Below are 10,508 nucleotides of genomic sequence, written 5' to 3'. Positions count from 1 at the left end.
TATGTGTGACCGTTAGATTCTTATGAATAGCAGAATATGAGAATTGCAATTTTGCAAATGGAATCCAGTAGTTTTTCTGCATATCAATCAATGTTTGATACAGTGTCATTATTTCAACTGTTGCGAGTATCAAAGGATACAAGTTTTGTAATCATAACTAATAAATGAATAATCGCAAACCAGTTTTGAAGATTTATCATTTGATGTAGCGAAACTTTCGTTTTAAATGTCTTTTTTAACGGTTATCTAATAGATTTGCACATTCCATTCAAGTGACATTTTTTTTTAGTTAAATTTTTTTTTTGTTTGTTCGTTGACACAAAACAGTCACGATTGGTAAATGGTAATATCGCTTTTATCAATCTAAAATCCAAAACTAAAAACTTGCTGTATTGAATTGTAACAACAACTATGAAATCGAGTAAAAGTTTGTTTAGCTGGAATGACCATTGATGCAACATTGGTGGATACGCTAATTTGCCGATTGATTTATTGCAACACATTAAAAATCCTTAAGCTGTCAAATTCTAATGAAAAGTAGATCATTATGCTCATGTTAGGTGGTAGAATTATATTCGTTTGATTAATTTTCGTTCACCGTCATTAGAGCGCATCGATGCCGCTGCCATTACTGCCACATCGTCGTGTGTTCAGTATATTTTGTTGCAACCGAAACAACAACCAAATGTGAGATAGAGAATAAAAAAATCGTATATGATGTGACGGAAAAACATTGGTTGCGGAGGTAATGGAAGAGAGAAAAATGATTTTTGTTATGAAAATGAAAAACCATGTACATCTTTTTGTTTCTCGTTATTATCTCTCTTGCTCGTTTCGTATGTTATATTGTGCTGAGATGCGGCGATCGGCAAGAGCGATCTATGGTAGCGATGAATCTATCTCGTCACATAGATAGTTCAGATAGTTCGGTTTGAATTGAGTGAGAGCATGTGCAAGCGTGCTCCAATGCTTTATCGTGTTGGTTGCTTCTTTCTCTCTCATATTCGAATCATTTTTATCTTTTTCTCTCTGTTTCGTTTCCATTCATATTGGAGGCCATGCACAGTGAAAAGAATCTCACACAAACTACCTGCCGAATCACATGCGAACAACATTAATATGGAATTGTGCAAAAAAGAGAGAGAGAGAGAGAGAAAAAAAAACTAACAACACACGAGCCCAACAACAATAACGACGGAAAGCGAAAATCCAAAAACTTCACTCTGTGCGAAACACACATCAAACGGGCGACATGAAGAAGAACTATGCGTGTTTGTTAAGACAGAGCAGTGCTGTTCGGAGTACGACGCGCGAGCGCGCGAACCAGTGTATATCTTCCACAACCATTTATGTTGGATTTTATTTCTCTATGATTGCATTCGCTGTTCGACCAGCAAGCGGCCTTGTTGTTGCTCTCATTTTCCCCAGTGTTACACATATTATTATTGTTTTGTATTTTAATTTCGTTCCACACACACACACACACACTCGCACACGCACACCCGCCAATTCTATCATAGCATTTACGAGGTGGTTTGAATCACAGTGAACAATTGCTAGGCGCACATTCAACAGTCGGCATTCGGCTCGACGTGAGCAAATTTACGATATTCATGATAAGAACAAACAGATGTTCTTCGTAGCACGAATCGCTATCGAAAAGGAAGCAAAGAAAAGCACATTCAATTGAATTTTAACGATTTATTCGTTTGAGCAGCGATTAAGCTTTTTTTTCACATTGAAACTGGCATACAATATTTTTGCGTGATGATTTTTGGTTCGAAATTATTCTTGATGTGATTGATGTTTTGAGGTGCGAGAAGTGATAAAGTTGCTTATTTGTTTGGCACGATTTTTTTTTGCACATTAAAAATTGTATTTTTCAATAAAAGTCAAAACGAAAAGAAATCGTCAATTCATTTGACAGAATTCGATCGAATCATCGTGTGGCAGTGAAAACAATAAGAAAAGAGAGAAAAAAATAAAACGTGTGCGCACACAAAACGTATGTACGAACTGCAGAAAAATAAAATAAAGATGTTCGTGTGAATGGGGGAGAATGAAATGTGTGATGTCTGGTGTAATTTTTATTTTCTGTGTACTTTTTTTTGACGTTTGCACAAAACATTGTTAGTAGCATAAAAATAAAAAGACACACAATTTTTTTTTATAAATGTGTGTCTCATATTCCAAACAAATGAACAATTTTTGGGAGCCGAGAGTGTAAGATTCGTCTATTTTCGTTTGTGTTCTATGTGTACGGTGAAAATATCATTCCCTTTTGTTGCGAATAGCAGATTGTAGCTCGTCTGATGAATATCACCATTCTGGAGATCATGTTATGCGACATCGTGTCATACTCAAGCAAATATCCCAAATATAAGACAATGTTATCCAAATGAAACTTCAACAAACCACCACGATTACGATCACCGTACAGAAAAGAAAAGCAAAGTAATTGTAACGAGAGAAAAAAAAGATAGAAGAGAAAAACAATATATGAAATGAAACATCAAAATGAAAAAGGGCTTGAAGGCGAACGAAATAAAAAAATATGCAACACTTTGTAACTAATAAGCTCATCAGACAATCGAAAAAAAACAACAACAACAAAGACATTTGCATATTGTTACGTGTTTCACACTAGATGCTTTCTACTCGGCAATTTTTCGTCGCTGTCGTCGTCGTCGCTGTATATCCCATTCAATAAGCAATACATCAGGTGAGAATATATAAAGACAGTAGCAAAACAAACAACGAAATAAAATAAAATTCCAATCTAGCAATTATATGACGTGAATGATGCAAAAATGAATATAATAAGTAATGAGACGAATAACAACAAACAAAACCACAGTAATGAAGAAGAAAAACCATGCAAACCAAAGTGAATATATATATCAATGAAAGTGTGCAATGAGAAAACTGTGACAAAATTCAAGACATAAACGAAAATAGTAAAGAAACGAGAAAAAAGATGATCAATAGAATAGAAAACGAGTGAAAAGGTCGTCGATGTGAGTGAAAACTGTTTCTATTTTCAATGTTCGTAGCATACCTCTGATAAGACAATTTAGTTGAAAAAAACCATCAGTAGGGCAACTGCATCAATCTGTGTTTACTTGCGGGTGTCCATTTTTTTGCATAATTCGTCGAATGCGAATATATTAACATTTTTAGTAAAGAAAAAATCCAACAGTCAAACGAAATAGAGAGAATTAAAGTGTACATCACACAGGTGAATGGAAGACAATAAATGCCATCGATTGGTGCAAAAGAGAAAAAAGGCACAAACAATATAGAAAAGTGCATCATCGAAGTATAAAATCATATTGCGAAAAAAAACAACACGTCTGCGAAACATTTTAAAAATCCATAGAACATAATGAAGGCATTTTGCTTTACGATTGGCTAAACATTGCATAATAATAACTTTTACACTTCACGGAAATCACTCATAACACGATATGATTGAGATAGAACAATTTATTTATGAATAAAATTGAATTCAGAACGAACAAGCACAAAAAAACTAATTAATCTAAACTTCAATAAATAAATTAAATGTGGTTGTCTTAAAATTCATTCCGACAACATTTTTAAAGAAACTCCCTAAGAAATATAAATATAAATGAAATAGAAACTGAGCATACTTAATCATTGTCGGTGTAGAGAAATAAATTCCGATTTAAGAGTTCAACTAAACAAAAATAAAGACCGAATCAAAACGAAGAAGAAGGGTTAGCTGTGATTTCAGTGGAAATCCGCCGAGAAGAAATAGTTTCCATTTTACCAAGAATACGATCAGCAATAGCCAGAGCATTTGCAAGCAGGTAAGACTTTACTTTCTCAATTTTCTCAAATCGAACTTTTGAACAAACATTGGTTGGAAACGGTTTCGCCAATAATAAATGGAAAAATTCAACAAAATTGTTTTTGGTTTTTCACTTTACGTTTGCTGCAAACAGCATCTGCTTCATATTTACGCATCAGCTCAGAGCATTTTATTTTGGCTCAGTGTTTGGCTTCCGACTCGATTAGTTGCGATTAGTAAATGGCATTGGAATTTTATTGCTCCGGAGAAATATGTATGATTTGTTAAGTGCATTTTCTCGATTTTGTTTTAAAAAAAATACAAGAGAGCAAGTAAACCATTTTCCATATTAAAACTAGAAATAGAAATCAATTTTTCTCCTTGATTTTTCGGCGATGAAACAAACATTTAAATCGAAAATTTCAAAATAGTATTCACATGCCGAAAAATGAAGAAGCAAAATTTTGTGATTGCAAATTTGTATATACGATGAAAGAGTCATGCGAAACAAGTAATTTCGAATTAGTAAAAATCAGTGTTTCATATATAGCTATCAGTATCCGTAAGATAACTGAGAGGGATATATTCAGCCAGATATGAAACTGTCTAAATTAGACATTGGAGATGGTAAGCGTGTCTAATGCAATTTTGACACAATTTTGACACTCATATCTGGCTGAATATATCACTCTCAGTTATCTTACGGATACTGATAGCGATATATGAAACACTGGTAAAAATCGATGGAGAAGATGATATATACGGTGAATTAATTGACCGATTAACGAGAAAAATATTTAAAAATTAACTTTAAAATAAAGAATATGAGAGATGTGTAATTGTTATCATGTTTCATGGATGATTATAATCTGTGCTGCAGTCGGTTTTTTTTCGCAGAGGATACTTCAATTCGTCGTTGATTTATTGGTCCTATTGAAAAGCGCTGCATGGCTAAAAAAGATCTATCCAGCTAGCATAAGTTCAATTATATGGTCTTTTGAATTGCTTTTGGTGCGTTGTTCTGCGCAACGTAACTTGAATTGTGTGAGGTTATTTTTATACAGTTTCATCGTTTTAGTGTACAGGTGTTTCGAAGGCCAAGCCTAATAAATTATTCATGGAAAATAAACGGCAATCATTATTATCCTTGTTTTCTTCGCTGTGATTTTTCATTCCTCCGATCCGATCACCCGAAATCCCAGGCAGGAATCAGTTTTTTTTTATAAAAGCAAACTTTTTTGAAGAAAAGTGCTGATTACTCGAGTCGAGTAATTCACTCAGTCCTGAGAAAACCTTAAAAGGAAAGAATTTTTGAGAGTTCTTTTTTTTTAATTCATGTAATTATGTAAATGTGGTCGTAAAGTGACATTTGGATTATTGCCCATAATTTGCGAGTTAATTCGATGAATTGGTTCTGTTTGAAAATCAAAAGATTTTGATTTGTCAAAATAAACCGACAGATTCGTTTGATATCGGTTAAAAATAATGAGTCTTGGCGAATTAGCGTATGTGCAGCTATTGAAATGATGGAGCCATAACGAAAAACATCGAACGGTAAAATCATACAATAAAAACAATTAGGTCTCTCTTTTATTAAAGCTAAATAAAAGCGAATAAAAATGAGCATCAAATCGATTTTGAGAGAGAAAGAGAAAGAAAGAAAGAGAGAGAGAAATGCTGAAGATGATTGGCAAAAGAAATTCAGAGCAAAAACAATGATGATGAGCCGAAAACAAACAGAAATCGAGAGAAAAAAACGCGATATATATTCAATGACCATAAAGTAAAGGTGATAATGCCTTTTTGCATAGGTTGATTAGTGGCCGCTTTGTGTTCGTTCTTCGGGTTTGTGGAACCGAACGATGACGAAAACAACGACACCGTGATATTGTGGCGGCTTTATTTGAATTTTGATAAAACCTGCCAATAATATTAATGAATTTAAGAGGCTGGCTACAGGCTCGACCGTATATTTTCACACAATTGACATATTTTAAATAATAATTACGAAGTGATATTTTTTGACTGGAATTGAATCGGTATCGTTGTTGGCAGTATTCAATTCGTTTTTTTTTATCTCGATCGAATTTGGTGAAACATTTATTTTTCTTCAATCAACTGAAAAAAAAAAAGAAAATATTTTAATCGAATTAGCGCATCAACCGGCCAGAAGAAGCGTCGAACTGTTGAAAGATACGAAAACACTATACCAATTATCACAATTAAAGTTTTATGATAAAATGTCATAAATTCAGTTTTTAATCGGGCTTATAATCTTCTGGTGGCTGAATCGAATATCAATAATTTCAATTCATACTTTGTATACTTTGTATGAATTGTAATTCGAATCTAAATAAATAAAAACGAACAAATACCTAACGGTGATTTCGTGAAATCGATCAACCAAATTTTTTTTTATTTATTTATTTTCTACGGGAAATTTAGTATTTTTTTAATGTCCAATTCGAGTGGTTTGTTTGAGAGAAAATACATCTTTTGATTTTCTTGCATTGTGATCAAGCTGGTCAGTTAACAATGAAATGCGCAACAAAGAAGACATATTACAAATTGACGCACAAAGCACGAACACCACACAGCTGCGACATCGAAGAAAGCAACTGAAATACATATCATAAACATCGAAATCAAATCAATTCGAATTCAATTGTCGAATAGATAAATACGCATCACATTTAAATGACAATGACAACAACTTGAATGACGAATATAATGCGAACCATTATTAATGGATCGGAATTTAACCGATGGACAATAAAGCACGGTGCGCGATTGAATGGTTTACACAAAGAATGGACTTTTGATACAATTTACCGTTTTAAAACATCGGCATGGTGTTTCTTTTTCTACGTTGTGTAAAAACCTGGTGGAAAAGATAGAAGTCACTTGACCAACAACAGTAATTCACCCAATCCGCATTCTTTGTATTGTGCTGAACAATGCGAAATTGAATGCGATTTGAGTGGAGTGTAACTAATGTTGAATTTCACATAATTTGACATTTTTCGTCGCGCGATAACTGTTTAGAAAGAGAATTGGACTAATTTTTGGATATTTTGTATCAATAAAGGCAATAAAACAGCTACCTTTTCTTCTACCTTCTAATAAAACGGTGAGTTGATGCGCGCAAATTCATGCCTACTATAACATCAAGTTGGTCGTGTTTCTTTTCCGTCCATTATTTGTACATTGTATTACGTGCTACAGATCGCGCGATCCAATGCGATAAGCAACATCAACAATTATCGATGTAAAGAGTGTTACCATTGGATGTTAGTGATTTCCAATCGATTGAATAATCCTTTCGGTCGATGTTGTTTTTCTTTTCTTTTGCAGAACATATTTTGATGGAAAAAAAAGAAGAAGAAGTTGATTTCGTTATTTTCGTATTAGATTTTTTGTGCGCGCTTATTGTGTATGGATCCCAGAGAGTCAATAATTTTAATGTAAATGGTGTGCTTAATCGAAATTTCTTGTCTCGATTCTATTTTTTTGTTCGGTTCATGCTTTTGCCCGGAATATTTTTGTGAAAAAACAAAAAGCACAGACACACAAAAGTCCAACCATCAACAACGGGATCGGTTGCTCTATAATCTATGAAAATCACGTTCACACCATTACCCAGCGCAAGAGAGACCGTGTTTGCTTTTGTTTCATCATCAATCGATGGGCTGAAAATCGTCTCATTGATACAATTTCGATGCAAATGCAATTTCAATATGTTTTTCGTGTGTGAGTGAGTGTGGTGTGAGCGGTTTTGTTTTTTATTATTTTCACATTTGATTCGAAAATGCGGTTCGCAAGTTAATTGGATCGAATTGCATCGCATCGATGCATGTAAGTGTCAGAATTATGGACACATTCTGCCTGATTAATTAGAAATTTAATGGAAAATATAATAAATATGGAAATTTCTAACTGCATTGAATTGCGCATTCAGAATGTGCACTGTGGGCTAGTGTTGCTGCCATATTGCTATTGCTGTTGCATTTTGAATCGTTGCACATTTTTTTTTCGTTTTTGCTGTGGTGCGACGACACTCGAATGCGTCGTTTATGTGTGATTTGGGTTCCGGTTTTGGCAAACAATGTATCAACATGAAAATTGTGTGTAGCATACACATAACATATATATAAATATTATTTGCGCGTCTCGCGATAGCAAGCCAGAGAGAGGAAATACTAGTTGCTTGTGGTTTTCGCGATAAATTCACCAACAAGATTCGATCGTACATTTCTTTTTCGAATTTTGTGCAAGTCGTAATTCGCTTTTTTACGCGCTTCATACCTGTAAAATTAGATAAATCGGCTACTTTGATGCAAAATTCTAATTCTTGTGTTGCAGTTTTTTTTTCTTTTTCTTCTTCTTCTTCTGTTTGTTTGTTTCTCAATTCACAAGTCGCAGGCAAAATAGAGTGAGATAGAACACACGCAGCCGAAGAGACTGGGTATATGCATATATGCGCGGAATGGCGCGAGCGCGAGCTCATAATGAATAAATTATTGCTGCAGCACCGATACACAATGAGATTTATAAATATTAATGGTAATATTTTATACTTTAGTTGCTGATAGCGTGTACAATGGATTTAAATCGCACGCTCTATTGAATTGAATAGGTGTATTCATTTTATGATTTGTTACGATTCGCAATCCGTTTGCGATGCACAATTGCCGCGTTAAATGCATATCCAATTGGATGGTTCGGCTGCTTCGTTGGTTTGGTGAGAGAATCAATAAACAAAGGGACCACATTTGCACTGCCAAATGTGCGCGAGCGGCAAAACACATTACCCTGTTTGAAGAGAAGAATGAAATAAATCGCATGAGTAACGATTGCGATTGACCATACTTCTTCTGGTTCTCTCATTCACCGGCCCATTCTCCATATGCTGTTGCTCCTTTTCCATTTTTTTAGTGTGTTGTATTGAGTAATAAAGTTTATTGATGCGCCGTTTTTTGAATAATGTTATAGTGATGCCAAAAAAACCTTCCCACCGAACAAACATCAAAAAGACTTGCTGCAATTGCAAATAGAGTAGTCCGTGCACTGTCTTAGACGTATTCCTTTGGGCGATGAAGTAAATAAAATTTTCACACTTTATGACATTTATACCATTTTTTGTTGGCAGTTTTCGTTTCATCATCTTCTTTTTCTTTTACGTTCGCCATTTATATCTTTTACATTCGCCATATCGTTTTGCATGGCGATTGAGTGGCCACTTTGGATTGTGTTGTGCTCATTTCTCCAAAATGTGTATATTTTTTTTTATTATTGTTGTTGTTGTCGTTGTTAAAAACATCATTCATTCACATTTCGTTTGTTACAATGAAAACAATGAAAAACAAAAAAAAAACATTCACGATATTTGTAATAATTGAGTTTAATGTGTGTCGGATTAGTGGCTTTTACTTTTCGTGTGCATGTGAAATATTTCGTTTGTGCTTATGTGTCGATGTTTGATCGTGTGGCTCTATCTAATTCGGTGATGATTTTCCGTGATTCAATCTCAAGCCGAAATTCGATGCCGGAATGTTTTTTTCGCTTGTTTTACCGAATGCAATTAAACAATTCACATACTTTACGCGTATGCAGCGTAAACAAACAATTTTTTTGAACTAACGAATTAATTGATTCTATGAATTATTTTTTGGCATTGTGTGTTGAAAGATTCATAAAATAGATGCATGCAAACTTACGCACTCAACACAAACCAATTTCAATTCAATGGAATGAAGAAGAAGTAGAAAAAACCAAATGAGGAAACAAAACAAATAAACGAATGAGCAATGCTCATCTGTTATTATTGGGTTTATTGAGCTGCTCAATAGAAATTAACAAGATAATCGATTATCAATAATCACATGTTATTTACCTCATTTTTACCGCTCCACATTCACTTGGCGCAGAGCACATACGAGCACACATCTGATATATACACACAGTGAGCTGGTTATTAGGTTTTCGATGCGTACAATAACAAAACACTTATCGCAAACACATCTAATTCAAAGTGGGAACAAAGACACAATACTTACAAAAACTTATACTTTTCTCCTCTCTCCCACTCTTTCTCGGATGCCGCTGTGATTGTGAAAAAGAAAAAGGAAATAACTTGTGCGTACGAAAAATACTTACCACGTTCGATCGATCGATCGAAAAAAAGAAGATTTATCTCGTGTGTGCCATCAACTATTTTTATAATTGTACAATTTTCTAAATGTTTTTCATCATGTTGTTACTACTACTTTATATTTTCTCTCTCTCTCTCTCTCTTTTTCGCGCTCTCGCTCTTCCAATGTCGAAAGCTTAGTTTTGGCTCTCGCTAAGATCCAACTGAATAGATCGTAGAAGAAAATAATGTGTGCGTAATCTTAAGCAAAATATATGCAACGGCAATGGCACTTCTAATGAGCCGATTTAAACATGAATCGATTGTGTGAGCAGATACGACTTGGCTAGCACTCCACAACAACCAATCATGCCAAACAATTATCGCGATTAAATGCAGCTGTAAATTATGCTTTGTGTGACATCGTGTTAAACAAGCCACAAAACACACACACACGCATCTCAACTGCATCGGAATTGAAAATCCAAAGGAACGGGTAATCAAATGCTTGTTGTTATTTTTTTTGTCGTCTCTCTGTTAAAATAGCTGATCGAACAATTCCTG

At 34.4% G+C, this 10,508-nt stretch overlaps 1 protein-coding gene across 1 annotated transcript in view; it reads left to right on the top strand.

Moving 5' to 3' along the window:
* Positions 1-1,439: 1,439 nt before the first annotated feature.
* The window catches only part of LOC116337664, a 63,122-nt gene continuing 54,053 nt past the window's right edge, over positions 1,440-10,508 (top strand). The window contains exon 1 of the mRNA XM_031762419.1: positions 1,440-3,833. The gene's annotated coding sequence lies outside the window, so the exon portion shown is untranslated. The remainder of the gene's footprint in view (positions 3,834-10,508) is intronic.

The sequence above is a fragment of the Contarinia nasturtii genome, unplaced genomic scaffold (genome assembly GCF_009176525.2).
Source record: "Contarinia nasturtii isolate CC-2019 unplaced genomic scaffold, AAFC_CNas_1.1 Cnas_scaffold_285, whole genome shotgun sequence".
NCBI lineage: Eukaryota > Metazoa > Arthropoda > Insecta > Diptera > Cecidomyiidae > Contarinia > Contarinia nasturtii.
Note: the sequence above shows the minus strand (reverse complement) of the source record. Positions and strands in the feature narration are given on the sequence as shown.